Source organism: Nannobrachium achirus, assembly GCF_963921795.1.
Source record: "Nannobrachium achirus genome assembly, chromosome: 9".
Lineage (NCBI taxonomy): Eukaryota > Metazoa > Chordata > Actinopteri > Myctophiformes > Myctophidae > Nannobrachium > Nannobrachium achirus.
This window is the reverse complement of record NC_137818.1, coordinates 64,455,456-64,472,525: the sequence shown is the minus strand read 5'-3', so window position 1 is coordinate 64,472,525 and position 17,070 is coordinate 64,455,456.

Here is a 17,070-nt window from a genome sequence, read left to right as displayed (position 1 = left end):
ATGGGCATAAAATGGACGCAAATAGACAGATATCTCCATATATGGGCATATATGGGCAAAAAATGGACCCAGAACTATATCGGCAGTGATCTCCATATATGGGCATAAATGGACACAGGCAAACAGATGGTCAAAACGGGTCCTATGACAACAGGTATAATGGGGTTTGCATTAAAGGGCCGGGGCATTCATTCCCTATTTACATCGTTCCCGAGTTGGCCAGGTCGCCGACCGAAGGGCGGCCCAGCTTCTAGTATATATAAATATGCCAGAAAATATTATAAACCATGGCTGCCCACATCGATTTGACTTGATAACTACTTTTAAAATAACCAGCTCAACATGATCTACTCACCCCACAACAAATATACCCAATGGGGCTTTGGAATGATGGCACTGGCGTATGAGACAAACACACTTTGAGTGGGAAATAGTGGTGGAAAATAATTGGATTCCGGGACCGGGGTGTTGAAGGCTATTGGCTGCAACCGAAGCGAGGGCGGGACAATGGGCTCAGCTTGCCCAGCTATATGCATGCCGTCTACAACATACCTGAAAGCACCTTTCTTTTTCTTTTTTTTTTTAAAGTAAGAGAAAATAAGTTACATAAGTGGTAAATCAACTGACACTAAGGGTGCAAAACTGGGGGCCAATCGGCCACCTTGGCGGGGGGGGGGGAAGATTGAGGGGAGAGAGAGAGAGAGAGAAAACGAGAGAAAGAGAGAGAAAAAGGAGGAAGAGAGAGAGAGAGAGAGAAGAAACATGCAGCTTTTCTGTAGCCGTTTCTGTTTGACGTCTGCACTCAGGGGTTGACACTAAGGTCTCAGAGGCACTTGCCTGTCGGGCAAGTACAGGTCATGTTCTACTTGCCCAAAGGTCATGCCCACTTGCCCTCATAATCGTAAAAATTTGAATTACCGTTCATTTTAACGTATTTGTTACCTTCGACTTGAAGTGATGTTGCTAGATTTTCAATATAATGGGTCACGGGACCCACAGGTGGTCATTCAAATAGGTCCCAGAAAATAAACTAATTATGGGTCCCCAATAAAATGTTTTTGAGAGTTGTGAGCTTGTAGATCATCTATTTTCCAAAATTTGCCTCTTTCTTATATTATTTTACAATTTGGCTAGTGTTTGTTTTTATAGTATAGTTTGATTACTTTTGATAAAGCAATGATCTGTTTTTTCTTTTCTTTATTTGTTAAAAAGGTTTTAAGTCCATAAATTATTACTTCGTTGTCATCTAGGGACCCCCCCAAAATCATTTGGGGACCTCTGGGGGGGGTCTCGACCCACAGGTTGACTCACTTGACTGAAGTGGAAGGGAGAAGCGAATGTAGTTGTAGTAGAAGATGAATGAAAGTGGAACAGAGATATTTTAAAGTGTTTATTGCTCTGGTGTTTTCTTTTTACAAACTGGGATTCTCTTCGAATGCTTTATGCTTGTGTCGCGGCAACGTGAACGATCTGAAAACAACGTTGCGCGTCGGAGCGGCTCTTGGCTCGCTCCGATGCCGACTCCAGTGTGCGGTTCGCGGCTAGCTTTTCTGCATGGCTCGCTGCAAAGAGAGGCGGCCACGGCACGTCGCGACAGACACTCTTTGGAGAGTATTCACATTTGCGCGAATGAAACCCACTGATGTATACCTAGTTGCAGCTGTGTGAGCATCGTGTCTTCATCATAATGTGATCTTGTAGATTAGCTGTTTTCGACGGAGGCACGGAGCACGTACGTGTTTGCGTGTGTGTGTGGGGGGGGACTGGGGAGGAGGAGGGATGGACTGAGAGGGGAGAGAGAGAGATAGACGGAGCAGCACTCTTGTCCTGTTCAAGTTTCTAAAGACGGATAATCTCATTATATTACTCAAAATGTGTGCTTGCCCGGTCGGGCAACCTGGTAGCAACCTTCACCTGCCCGACCATTTTATTTGCTTGCCCTGGGCAGTCGGGCAAGCGTTAGCGTCAACCCCTGGAAACTGGGGGCCAATCGGCCACCTTGGCGGGGGGGGGGGGGGGGGGGGAGATTGAGGGGAGAGAGAGAGAGAGAGAAAACGAGAGAAAGAGAGAGAAAAAGGAGGAAGAGAGAGAGAGAGAGAGAAGAAACATGCAGCTTTTCTGTAGCCGTTTCTGTTTGACGTCTGCACTCAGGGGTTGACACTAAGGTCTCAGAGGCACTTGCCTGTCGGGCAAGTACAGGTCATGTTCTACTTGCCCAAAGGTCATGCCCACTTGCCCTCATAATCGTAAACATTTGAATTACCGTTCATTTTAACGTATTTGTTACCTTCGACTTGAAGTGATGTTGCTAGATTTTCAATATAATGGGTCACGGGACCCACAGGTGGTCATTCAAATAGGTCCCAGAAAATAATTATGGGTCCCCAATAAAATGTTTTTGAGAGTTGTGAGCTTGTAGATCATCTATTTTCCAAAATTTGCATCTTTCTTATATTATTTTACAATTTGGCTAGTGTTTGTTTTTATAGTATAGTTTGATTACTTTTGATAAAGCAATGATCTGTTTTTTCTTTTCTTTATTTGTTAAAAAGGTTTTAAGTCCATAAATTATTACTTCATTGTCATCTAGGGACCCCCCCAAAATCATTTGGGGACCTCTGGGGGGGGGGGGGGGGGGGGGGGTCTCGACCCACAGGTTGACTCACTTGACTGAAGTGGAAGGGAGAAGCGAATGTAGTTGTAGTAGAAGATGAATGAAAGTGGAACAGAGATATTTTAAAGTGTTTATTGCTCTGGTGTTTTCTTTTTGCGGCAACGTGAACGATCTGAAAACAACGTTGCGCGTCGGAGCGGCTCTTGGCTCGCTCCGATGCCGACTCCAGTGTGCGGTTCGCGGCTAGCTTTTCTGCATGGCTCGCTGCAAAGAGAGGCGGCCACGGCACGTCGCGACAGACACTCTTTGGAGAGTATTCATTTGCGCGAATGAAACCCACTGATGTATACCTAGTTGCAGCTGTGTGAGCATCGTGTCTTCATCATAATGTGATCTTGTAGATTAGCTGTTTTCGACGGAGGCACGGAGCACGTACGTGTTTGCGTGTGTGTGTGGGGGGGGACTGGGGAGGAGGAGGGATGGACTGAGAGGGGAGAGTGAGAGATAGACGGAGCAGCACTCTTGTCCTGTTCAAGTTTCTAAAGACGGATAATCTCATTATAGTACTCAAAATGTGTGCTTGCCCGGTCGGGCAACCTGGTAGCAACCTTCACCTGCCCGACCATTTTATTTGCTTGCCCTGGGCAGTCGGGCAAGCGTTAGCGTCAACCCCTGGCACTATTTAGTCACCTTTGGTGTTTTGGATGTGCGACAGACGGGATTCGGACCGCTGGCCCTTATTTGGATAGTTGCAATATTTGGGGAATACCCTTCAGCTGTCAGAACATTTAAGTGCATTTGGCTTTGTTCATTCTCGAATCGTGCCGTGAATATATATATATATTTTTTGGGTGGGCCCAGGCCTACCCAAGGCTGCGCCAATTCATTCAACAAGTTATTAGTTCAACCGTAATAAACTAAGTCCATACCTACCTCCCATTTCCATTTGTAAATATTACCTATTTCACTGCATTACTATAGTTTCTTTTTCCCTTGTTATGTTTTTAATTCTTTCTTTTTATTTTCTCCCATATTGTTACTGACAACTCCCTATGCGAAGTAGGCTACTGTGTTATATGAGATACATAAAGTGGTTCCTGTGTAAATAAGCTGAAAAGCTTACTAGGGTATCCTTTTAGTTGACCTTGTACTGTCATGAAACTGTACTTTTTCTTATGCAAACTTCTAATAAATTCTTCAATCTCCATACTGTTGTAGGTGTAGCATGGCGGTATTTATTAAAAGTTGCCAACAACGCCACCTAGGGTATTGCGCCCTAGGAAATAGTTTTTAGAGCTATATTGAAAAGGAACCACCTGTTATGTACTGAAGTGCTTGCCTTACTTGTGACTGACGTCATATCCAGGTGCCAGTGCGCGCCAGTTCATTCTTGTGTACATTTCCACACAGCCAACATGTGTGCAGACCAGTGAATCCAATAAATGACTATATTGTTTAAATACGGAGTTGATTCTTGAGATAAGTAATCACTATCCAACAATGGCGACGAGGATACCAGTTTAAAGTTAAATCTGAAGAGTTTGACCACGTTGTTGAGACGAAATGGATCACCTGCCAAAGTTTGAGTGCTACAGTGAGCCGGCTACGCTGGGACCGAGGTGGACCAGGTGGCTGACGGCGTTTGAGCTCTACGCGGACGGCAAGGGTTTGATTTTGGCCGACGACGCGGAGGCTCCGGTGAAACAGAGAAGAAGGGCTCTGCTCCTGCACCACGCCGGCACGGACGTGCAGGATGTCTTCGCTACGCTGACCGACACGGGAGGACCGGCGGACTACGCCAAAGCAGTCAAGGCGCTGAATGACTACTTTGTGCCGCAGGTAAACACCGCGTTCGCGCGCCAAGCTTTCTACCAAGTAGCACAGAAACCTGGAGAAACTGTGCAGCAGTTTGTGACGAGGCTTCGTCAGGCTGCTAAAGACTGTGCATTTGATGCGGACATTAGCAATCAGATGAGAGATGCAGTGTTGAGCAGATGCACGTCGGAGTATGTGAGGAGGAAGCTGCTGGAGGAATCACAGCTGACGCTGCCGCGCGCCTTGGAGATAGCAGCGCAGTGTGAGAGAGTGGAGACCCAGATGGCGGCGATGAGGGTGAGCGACGGAGACGGCGGCGGCGCGGAAGGAGGAGCGGCGGTGAACCGCGTCTTTTCCAAGAAGGAGGGGAGACCCCAGAAGTGGAAATCAACGCCCCGAGATCGTGGAGAAGGAAAGGATAAATCTAACAAAGCCTGCTACAGATGTGGTCACGGAGATCACTTGGCTAAGGACTCTGCATGCCCAGCAAAGGGGCAGACATGCAGAAAGTGCAATGGAAAGGATCATTTGTGCAAGTCAAAACAAGGTAAAGACAGACAGAATGTGAAATGTGTGGAAACTGAGGACCAGGACACTGGGGACAGAGACTATGCATTTACAATTGATGATGATTCTAACACAGAGAGGGTCACATTTGATGTTGGGGGAGTAGATTTGCTAATGTTAATTGATTCTGGTGCTTCAAGCAACATTGTGGATGAAAATACATGGGAAATGCTTAAAAGTAAAAAGATAAAATGTGTGTCCACTAAGGCAGTTAGCAAACCCCTGTATCCATACTCCTCCAAGGTGCCCCTTCCAGTAATGGGTGTGTTCAAGTGTGAAGTTATAAAAGTAGGAAAACACAACACTGAAGCAGAATTCACTGTAATACAGGGACGTGGGGAGCCACTGCTTGGGAGGAAAACTGCTATTGAGCTAGGTGTACTGAGGGTGGGTACAAACATAGCAGCAGTGACAGATGTTAAATCTGAAATAGAGAGGCAGTACCCCAAACTGTTTAAAGGTGTTGGTAAACTAAACACAAAGCAAATAAGTTTGCATACTGATGAGAGTGTGACACCAGTGGCACAACCCCTAAGGAGGGTGCCATTTCACCTAAGGGAAGCAGTAGGAAAAAAGGTTAAACAGCTGCTTGACATGGATATTATTGAAAAGGTTGAGGGACCCACACCGTGGGTGAACCCTGTTGTAGTTGCACCAAAAGCTAATGAGGACGACATTAGAATGTGTCTTGATATGAGGAGAGCTAATACAGCTATTATTAGAGGGAGATACCCAATTCCTACAGTGGATGAGCTCTTACAGGGAATGAACGGGTCTGTCATTTTCAGTAAATTAGATTTGAAATGGGGCTATCACCAGCTAGAGCTCACACCAGAGTCCAGGGGTATCACTACGTTTGCTGTACACACAGGTACTTACAGGTACAAAAGACTCATATTTGGTGTTTCATCTGCTAGTGAACAGTATCAGCATGAAATTGCAACAGCCACAGCTGGCATTGAGGGTGTAGAAAATATCTCAGATGATATAATTGTTCATGCCCCAGACCAGGAGACCCATGATAAACGACTCCATGCAGTTCTGAAAAGGTTGGAGGACTGTGGGCTGACCCTAAACAAGGAGAAATGTCAGTTTAATATGGACAAGCTAATTTTCATGGGCATGTTACTCTCACAGAAGGGCATAGGTCCCACTACAGAGAGAGTGAGAGCAATAGCAGAGGCACGAGAGCCTGAGAACGCTTCTGAGACCCGTAGTTTTCTTGGTTTAGCGGGTTATTCAAGCCGTTTCATACCACAGTTTGCTAGCATATCAGAGCCACTCAGGAGGCTGACTAAGAAAGACACACCTTTCATATTTGGGCCAGAGCAAAAGCATGCATTTCAAGTGTTAAAGGAGAAGTTAGCTGAGGCTGGCACGCTGGCATACTTTGACAAAGATGCCCCTACTAAAGTCATAGCGGATGCAGGACCAGTAGGAATAGGTGCAGTCCTAGTACAGCAACAGCAGCGAGAGATGGTGCCCATATGTTATGTGAGCAGGAGCCTGACTGACTGTGAACGGAGATATTCACAAACTGAACGGGAGGCCCTCGCCTTAGTCTGGGCGTGCGAGAGGCTGCACCCATACATATATGGCAAAAGGTTTGACCTAGTGATGGACCACAAGGCTCTGGAGGCCATCTACAGTCCGGCCTCAAAGCCATGTGCCCGCATTGAGCGGTGGGTGCTGCGGCTCCAACCGTATGATTTCAGAGTATTACACATACCTGGAAAGGACAACATTGCAGATCCCCTGTCGCGACTACTGGGAGAGAGCACGACAGAGGGGAACCACAAGCACGGAGCGGAGGAGTACGTGCGATTTGTTGCCACACACGCTACTCCACGAGCACTGACCACCAGAGAGGTAGAGGAAGCCTCTGCAACGGATGAGGAACTCAGGGAACTGAGAAGTGCAATACAAAGTGGATGTTTTGACAAGTGCCGAGTGTATGCGCGTATCGCGTATGAACTGTGTGTAATTGGACAGTTGGTGTTAAGGGGGACACGCATCATACTGCCACAGGCACTCAGAGACAGAGCCTTGGAGTTGGCTCATGAGGGACACTTGGGCATCGTGGGTACAAAACAACACCTCAGGAGTAAGGTGTGGTGGCCAGGTCTGGATAAAGCTGCAGAGAGGTATGTGAGGTCATGTCACGGGTGCCAAATAGTGTCAAGGCCTGACGTGCCCGAACCTTTGAGACCCACAGCACTTCCAGATGGGCCGTGGCAGGACTTAGCCACGGACCTACTAGGGCCACTACCAACAGGACATTCAATACTAGTTGTGATTGACTACTACAGCCGGTACTATGAGTACGAGATCCTGCAGTCGACCACTGCGGAAAAGGTCATAGACAGCCTGGAGAATGTCTTCAGTAGGCATGGACTTCCTATTTCCATTCGTTCGGATTGTGGACCACAGTACATGTCTGCACAGTTTCAAGCATTCTGCCAGGAGAACGGAATCGAACACGTGAAAACCACACCTAAATGGGCTCAAGCCAACGGTGAGGTGGAGCGGCAAAACGCTTCGTTGATGAAGAGGATTCGCATCGCACAGTCTGAGGGGCTAGACTGGAAAAAGGAGCTACGCAAGTACGTGACCGTCTATCGAGCTATAGATCATGCCACGACAGGAAAGAGTCCTGCTGAGCTCCTGTTCAACAGAAAGATCAGAGGAAAGCTCCCAGACATCACTACACCACAAAGAGACCTGGAGGTCAGAGACACCGATGCTGAGAGAAAAGGACAGTCGAAAATCTACACTGACAACAAAAACAGAGCGAAACACTCGGATGTGTCAGTGGGAGACCAGGTCCTACTAAAACAAGACAAAGTTGACAAATTCACGACAACCTTCAACAAGACACCACACGAGGTGATCAGCAAGGACGGAAACAATGTGGTTGTTAAATCACCAAGTGGAGCGACCTATTCCAGGAACACTACATTCGTCAAGAGGTACTACACTGAGGATCCTGCTCCACAGTCATTTAGCAAGACACAAATAACATGGACAGAGCACGAGGAGGAACAAAACACACCTGACACAGAGTCCAACACGGAGACTCACACTAGGGTGTCCACACCTAAACCTGCAACGCCTGCTAGGTACGAGAGACCCCACAGGCAGATCAAACTGCCACAGCGTTTGACTGACTTTGTCATTAAGTGAAAGAGCCTGTCTGGTACTTAAAAAAAAAAAAAAAAAAAAGGGAAAAGTGCCAGATGTGATGTTTGTGATATTATGATTGTGCCTTACCAGTCATGGTGATGTTTACATTTATTGTTTACAGGGTGGATTTTTGTTTTATGGTGAACCTTGTAACAGAGTGATTTGTTGAAAATGAAACTGGGTTGTTGTTCTGTATGGAAAAAAAATAAGAATGTAATCCATTGATATTGTGAGAAGAGAAAAAAAGAGTTCTATTTCACTGAGGTTATGTACATGGTACATTGGAGTTTAATTCCTAGTAAGGGGGGGATGTTATGTACTGAAGTGCTTGCCTTACTTGTGACTGATGTCATATCCAGGTGCCAGTGCGCGCCAGTTCATTCTTGTGTACATTGCCACACAGCCAACATGTGTGCAGACCAGTGAATCCAATAAATGACTATATTGTTTAAATACGGAGTTGATTCTTGAGATAAGTAATCACTATCCAACACCACCTGCATACATAAATTACCCACTAGGTTCGTTGCACAGGGAGAAGGCAGAAACGGGTTTTGCAAAAGTACAAAATGTATTTATTTAAACATCAGGTCAGTTAATGATCATACATCATAGATCAATAATCCATTAATGTGAGGGTTAAACAATGAGTGCATAAAACACACTTATTTATCTTTAGGCCAGGGCTGGGAACTGGGAAGAGGGGCAGGCCAACCGGCCCCATGGCAGTGGCACCCCCAATGATCACAGCAAAGCACAGCAAAACTAACAAAACAACAAACCCAACCACAACCGGGGGGACCACCACCACAGGCAGCCGTCACCTGTCCCAGACGTAAGTCCCAGCACCAGGCCTGTAGATAGAAATAACAATTAGTAATATGCAGATCCATATGTTCAAAATAGTCAGATCACTAGCTGGTGTTGATTAGAGGCCATCCAGTTCACAGGATGGTGGTGGTTAGAGGCCTATGTGTCCAGCCTTCTCTAACATAACAACTCCATGCAAACAGTTAAAACACAGGTCAAGAGTTGTAGCTGAGATGAGTTGTAGATGAGGCGAGTTGTAGGACTGACATTCTTATCAGGCAATTTGTACATCTGGCAAAGCAGCAGTTAGTGTCTCTGGCCCTGCAATGATACAAGCGGCCATGTTAGCCTACTATTCAGCAATAATGATATCAAAAGAACGGAGAAACTGACAAACCTACCCATTTGCCAGGGCAGAGCGCATGTCGCCAAGCCCGCAATGGTCAACCAGGTAAGTTAGCGAACTGAAAGAATACAAATTTACATTTACTATAGGCTAGTGCCACCAAACAAGTTAAAAGACTGGCTGCAGAGAAGGACCAAAACAGCCTACCTTCCTTGCGCAGTGACAGTGTCACACACCAGGAGCAAACAGTTTTGGACGACCGTTTGTAGCACAGAGCTATAAAGGACAACATAACCGTCAAGTTCAAGACCACACAATGTAGGCTATTATGATTGTTTAACAGTTAGAATGCCCATACCTGTACAATGTGACGCTAAGCCCAACAGGCCAGCCGAATTTAAGAGGGCACATGCTGTGGGACGCATGGCCAGCTGAAGCCCCACAGGCCAGCTTCTGGGAGAACCTGACGAGCGCACAGAGTGTGCTCTTTAAATAGTGTCAGCAATCAGCCCACTGATGAGTGGGAGGAGGATGGGCCATGGGCAGATTGGTAGCCAACGCCCATCCTGCTACATAGGCTATGTTATTAACCTATTTCACAATGTTATAACAAACAACATGTTTGTATCAAATGCAGACAAGGCGAATGTAATACGCCATATAAACCTATTTTTCTGTTGGCTGCTGTGAATGCAGGCTCCTCGACTCCTCCTGCATTCACAGTGATAACAAGCACTTAATAACAATCTCTAAATCAATTGATCTGACAGAAACTGCAATGCTAGCCTACACACGCAGCAAAGGTCGTCAGGATCGGGAATCGAACCTGCGACGCTGCAGACTGGTCTGGATTACCCCACACAAAAACACACACACACACACACACACACACACACACACACACACACACACACACACACACACAGCTTTGTTCCCTTTGCAGGAATAATTGTCTCCACCGGCCGAAAGGCATGGGGAGACTATGTTTTGCACCCTGTCCGTCCGTGTGTGTCCGTGTGTCCGTACTCGGTCCTCTCCTTCTGTCTGTGTTTGCAGAACTGCTCCACTTTGAACAAAATGCCTCAAATCATGAACACAGAGTGCGATTTCCGTCAAATTTTGTACGCACATTCCCAATAGAGCGTCGCAGTGAGGTGTCGGAAGTCCATTTTCCATTCATTTTCACCATAGGGTTTTTCATTATCAGCCACAAAGTCGTAGCAATTCAATGTACACTTACCACTAGGCTGGTGGTTGTAAAATGGTTCTATATGCTCCTGTAGAACCCCCGAGTATGTATGCAATCACTCTAGTTTTAGTAAAAACACGTTTTAATCAAGATCGCACAGAGAAGAACTGCATTTCCCATACTGCTAAACATGTACATCCGGTGAAATCGACATCTGTGATTGGTCTAGCTTCTTATCTTGCGGTTACCACGGAAGTAGCTACTGCCCCCTGTCTTCCCGGCGGATTATTGCACGTCAGAACAACACCGTGAGCGATCGTCTTTCTTTTACAAATATAATGCACTATGTTACGGATGACGATAAGAGCGTCCACAGAGATAACAATCATAACATTTCAGGCCATATGCTGGCCTGGATAACTAAACTGAGCATGATTTCAGGGCTATATTTCAGGAAACAACAACAACATTCGCAATGCATTCTGGGAGTGTAGTTTCCGCAATTTTAAAAATAATGATGTACACAGTCTTGTACCCTGCCCTTTTTTCAGCTTTCTAATTCATCTTTGCATTCAAAAAAATGTGAATATTGACATGATCCCTCTCCAGCCGAGATGGCTTTGTCCAAGGCTTAAAAACGTTTAAATAAATACTTTATGAAATGTCTATGGAAGAAATGAATGCGGAAAACGCTTCTGACACCAGAGAGAGGACGGGGTGGGGCTTCAACTGCGATGCTCTATAGGCCGAAAAATACATGTCACTTAAAAATGGTTGAATCAGCCTCATGGTGGCGTTACACCAGCCTGATTTGAGTTTTTTTCTATAACTCCACCGATCTTTGTAAAACATTGTATGTCCACCCCCTACAGGCTAAAGATAAACCTTTTCCCTGCATTTCTTAAATTTGCATTGTATAGCGCCACCAGGAGGCCGACTTACATGAAACCATTTTTCTATACAACTCCTTCAGATTTTATCCAAATTTCACGCAACTTGCAACACATGATCTCTATAAGTCATGTGATCAAGACGGATGTCTTTGCTTTTTCATATTCACATGCACACACATTCCCACTAGGTCAAAGAACAAATGCCACCCTTTTCACATTGGCCTGTTATAGCGCCACCAGTAGGTCACATTTTTAGAACAAAATGGCTACCTGGTGGAGACCTGTGCTCGGAAGAGCACTGCTTCTAGTTATGAACCTGAGATGCATTTCCTTAAGCTGATACATCATGACACGATTGTTGAAATAATTATATACCGTATTTTCCGGACTATAAGGCGCACTTAAAAGCCTTTAATTTTCTCAAAAAACTACAGTGCGCCTTATAGTCCAGTGCAGTGCGCCTTATATATGGATCATTCATTGACATTGACATTCCCTTTAGCACAGCTCCTTCTGTTTGATGCATAACGCAACGGTAGCGTCTATTATGTGCGCCTTATAGTCAGGTGTGCCTTATATATGAAAACAGTTTGAAAATAGACCATTCATTGACAGTGCGCCTTATAGTCAGGTGCGCCTTATAGTCCAGAAAATACTGTAATATAAAGATATGTATCCATATGTTTAATGGGGACATTGATATTATGTTCGTGGTTGGCAGCAGAGCCTGTGGCAGCATGCAGTCATCATGTCAGAAAGAAAGGTGAAACTCAAGCCCTATTTAAAAGACACCTAGATTCTCAGGCATGCAGCAACGTGGCCAGGAAGTCTAGTAGTAAGTAACAGAGAGTATAAACAACAAGCACGTCTGATCAGCTGGTGGTAGAGTCAGCTGTGATGAAAGCAGGAAATCCGTTGACGACCAGAGCCCAAATAAGGGCTCAGAACGGAAGTAGGGGGCGTGGCCAGGAATGCTGTCTATAGCACTGATAAGAGCTATATTATAGACGTTTGTAACGTTACACACTGTGCACGTGCCCCATTATGTGAGAAATTGTTTTATTTTCTCTGGACTCCTTGGGTTAAACTTATGACACATCTCCCCATATATATATATATAAATATGCCAGAAAATATTATAAACCATGGCTGCCCACATCGATTTGACTTGATAACTACTTTTAAAATAACCCACTCAACATGATCTACTCACCCCACAACAAATATACCCAATGGGGCTTTGGAATGATGGCACTGGCGTATGAGACAAACACACTTTGAGTGGGAAATAGTGGTGGAAAAGAATTGGATTCCGGGACCGGGGTGTTGAAGGCTATTGGCTGCAACCGCAGCGAGTGCGGGACAATGGGCTCAGCTTGCCCAGCTATATGCATGCCGTCTACAACAACGCGCATTTAAAAAAAAAAAAAAAAAAAGTAAGAGAAAATAAGTTACATAAGTGGTAAATCAACTGACACTAAGGGTGCATGCAAGTCTATATCCTCCTGGGATTTTTGCGTTACGCGCACAAAACCTTTTTCACATGATACGGTCAAACTGCAAATTTCCGAACTCTCGTTCGGTCGGTCCAATGCTTTTCAGAAGTCCCAGGGGTATAATTTTATGGTAGAAAAGGACCTTTTGACCGAAAACGGCGGTTTCGGTCAAAGTATGGACAGGCCTTTAGTCAAGGAACAGATGCCACCCTTCTCACATTGACCTGTTATAGCGCCACCAGCGGGTCAACTTTTGCAAACACATTTTTGGAACAAAATGCCTCAAATCATGCATGCAGCGTCCAATTGCGTCAGTAACATCAAAGAGAGCACTGGCTGCGATCTTGACATTTTGTACTTTTATAGCCATTGTTTTTTGGCTTGAAGCGAGCCCACAATTGTTTCGAAGGAACAATATTTTCTAGTTGATATTGGTGTTTTTCTTATTCTTCTTCCACTACTTTTTCTCTAGTGGCAGTGCAGTTGCTTTTTAGGAAACTTGGCAGTATGGTAGAGGACTATGCAAATACAAAGCTCGCAACAATTGACCAAAAGGTGGCGCTGTAGGAAGCCTTTGAAAGTGCAAACTTTGAACAGGTATAGCTCATGCTCTGTTTGACGTACAACCATGAAATCTGGACAAACATATTCGTCTCCTCATGCCAAACAACTTTTACACTCTGACTTTTGACCTCTGACCTTTAGATCTCCCACCATTTTGAATTATATGAAAAACAGTGGGATTTTTGCGTCACATGCGCGTTATTTGGAATTGCACATGCGTTCTGGGCAGAGGCGTTTGATTATTGTCCACGACATTGCAAGCGGCGCGAAGGCCAGCGGACCTTGGTCCTGCTCTTCGCCCCCGAGCGCCGCAGGCGCGAGTGGCCGCGAAGAGCGGGCCAGGGCCGCGCGGCCGGCGGAGCGCCGCGCGAGTTACGTAGCCGTGGTGAATGCAATCGTTATATTTATGCCCAGGCCGTAAGGCCTGGGCAAGCCCACGATAAACGCACCGCCGTGCGGTCCAAGCGACCAAAAAGGAGCGCTCCCTAGCGCCGGTTCAGCCAATCAAAAGCTTCCATGGGCGGGGTTTGCCCAGAACGCGTGTGCAATTCCAAATCACGCGTCACATGCACGGAACCTCTTTTACATGAACTTTGGAACAATATCTAAAGATCTTTCTGATCAGATTTTTTTTAAATTGAAATATTTTTTTAAATAATTCAATGAATATTGCAGTTTTATGCAAATTATTCTTCTGCCTCTAAATCATACATGCAAAGTCACATGTTCATGGCATTTGGCAAAGATGTAGAGGGTTAGTCCAAATATCACTGAAACCAATCTTATTCCAATTGGCCAAAGGGGGCGCTATACGAAGCATTTGAAAATTCAAACTTTAAACGGGCATAAGTCATGCCTCGTTTCGTTTGAAGACATGCAACTTGCTTACACGCGTGCCTTGACTCAAGCTGAAGACATCTGTGTCTTGTTAAGTAAGTTACGCCCTTAGATTTTCCACCATTTTGAGCAGTTTGTAAAACGCTTAAACCTGTTTTTTTTATCCTGGGATTTTCACATCACGTGGACAGAACTTTGGACCAATATCTAAAGATCTGTCTATTTTAAATTGAAACATTCTTTTTTTTAATAATTCAATGAATATTGCAGTTTTATGCAAATTATTCTGCCTCTAAAACATACATGCAAAGTCACATTTTCATGATGAAATACTGTAGAGGGTTAGTCCAAATATCACTGAAACCAATCTTACCCCAATTGGCCAAAGGGGGGTGCTATATCATTTTGAAAGAAAATAAGATTGCAGGAAAATTCCAGAAACACTTGCTTACATTTATTCAGATTACTTTTACTCCGAGCCTCCAAAATGTGCAAAAATCACTTTTCTTTTCTGCAAATGTATTTGTTTCCTTGTTAAGCAACCTCCACCATCATAGTTCGGTTTTCTTCCTCATACCGTCAGCTATTGTTCCCCTCAGACTGTGACTTATTTATTGGTGCCAGTTTCCTCCTCTCTCCACATAACAACTGTTGTCATTTACCTCCATCAATTAAACACCCATTATAACCGCTAAAACAAAACAGCATGACAGATAATAAAAAAAAAGCAGATCTACCAGTAAGACTCCCTAATCGGGAGATACGCGACCGTCGGGTCGCATACACAAACTTTAGAAGGCAATGGTCAACAGGTATAATGGAGTTTGCAAGTTTGCATTAAAGGTGGGGCATTCATTCCCTACTTACATCATTTCCGAGCATGCCAGGCTCCGACCTAGACGCTCAGCAGCCCATAGGGCGGCCGAGCTTCTAGTTTGCAATAATGCAAAGCGACATTTTCGACTACCTCAACTAACAGTAAAGGCCTCACAATATATGGGACTGGACTTACATTCACCCATTCACACACACTGACACTTCGGCGGGAGAGGAAACCATGCAAGAAGCCAACCTGCTCAGCGGGAGCAGTTGGGGGTTCAGCGAGGCATCATGGGACACTGAGTCTTTTCATCACTCCAGCCCCCGCGGTTGAGTGCTGGCTATTGTTTACAACGGTAACACGCTAAGACGTTCTTGGACATCTTAACACATTCCCCGCCATTTTAACATACCTTCGTACTCTACGGTGCCTCTGGTCTCCATAGACTTCCATGTAATTCATAGTGCACGGATCATGCACACCCATGCCTAGATAATGCACCACGTGTGTCCACATTGCTCACAGCTTTCAAACAAAAAAATCCGAATGGAAATCCGTTCAGGCATTCATGAGATAGAAGCCATTATGTTTTCCTAAAATGTAAACAAAGATGGCTGCCATGTTTGATAGATGGGGTTGCTATGGGGGTTAAACATGGAATTTCGCGATTTCTATCATGCCTACTACATTTTTTGGGGTCAGAAAAAAGAATTGAAAAAAAAATTTTTTTGATTTTTTTTTTTTTTTTTTTTTCAAAATGGCGGAAATTCTCGGGACTATCGGGCCTGGCAGGGAAAGACATTGAAATAATCTCGGGACTATCGGGCCTGGCATGCAATGAGTTAAGGGTTCCGCGGCACTCCAGGGGTGGAAATGCTTAGACGTTCCTGGACATCTTAGGCACTCAATGTGTTGAGATTTAAACGATCACTGAGGGATTAACATAAATGTACAAGTTGAGTAAATTAGGGTCCCAGAGATGTACGGCCCCAGGTTCAGTGTCTTGCTCAAGGACACTTCAACACTAAAGCAGGTTGAGCCAGGGATCAAACCGGGAACATTCCGTTTCCCAATCGTCCGCTCTACGACCTGAGCTGAAGCTGGGGAACAATTGACTGCAAGGGGGGGGGGAAGAAGGAAGAAGGAGGGGAAGAAGGGGGGAGAAGAAAAAAGAGAAGAAAGAAGGGAAAAGGAGAGAAATCTTGAGGAAAAAGAAGAGAAAGGATGGTATTCTAACTGAGCTTCATGTAAAATCCCAATGCAAGCAATTATGTATCCGAATATTTTCAAAAAGCACTGAAATGTTAAACCTAGCTTTTCCAAAAAGGGGAAGTACGGATCCCAAGGTCGCCGGTTCGATCCCAGTTTTAACCAAAAGTAACCTGACAGTAACAAGTGCTCCTGCAGTGTGTTAGATCATATTACACCATGATAAATGTGATATAACATGTAAATAAGTCTAGAGAGCCATCCCGCCACAACAAGAGCGATATGTAAATTATGGCCATACCCATACCACAGTTAATGGTAATGATATAGTAGACAATGACAGTGTTGAATGGCAATCGTTGGCATCAGTTTCAGAGTAATTTGATTAATAATGCAATCAAAATCCATCTGTAGGCCTATTTTCAGGGCGTCAGTAGACCTATAGGTAACAAAGGCTATGAGTTTTGTTGCTTGCATGCAATATAGCCTACACCAGGGGTCTTCAACGTTTTCAGGCCGAGGACCCCTTAGTTGAGAGAGAGATGAAGCAGGGACCCCCACAACCCTTTCATAGATTCCATATAGTTTCATTGTTTGACAGCACAATCATCAGTGTATTTTGGATTCATGTCAAATTGTGTTTTCAGATATTTAACCACTTGAACTGTCAATACTTAATAAACTTGACCTTTTACTCTGTACTTGGTATGCTCTTTTTCCCCTCTAC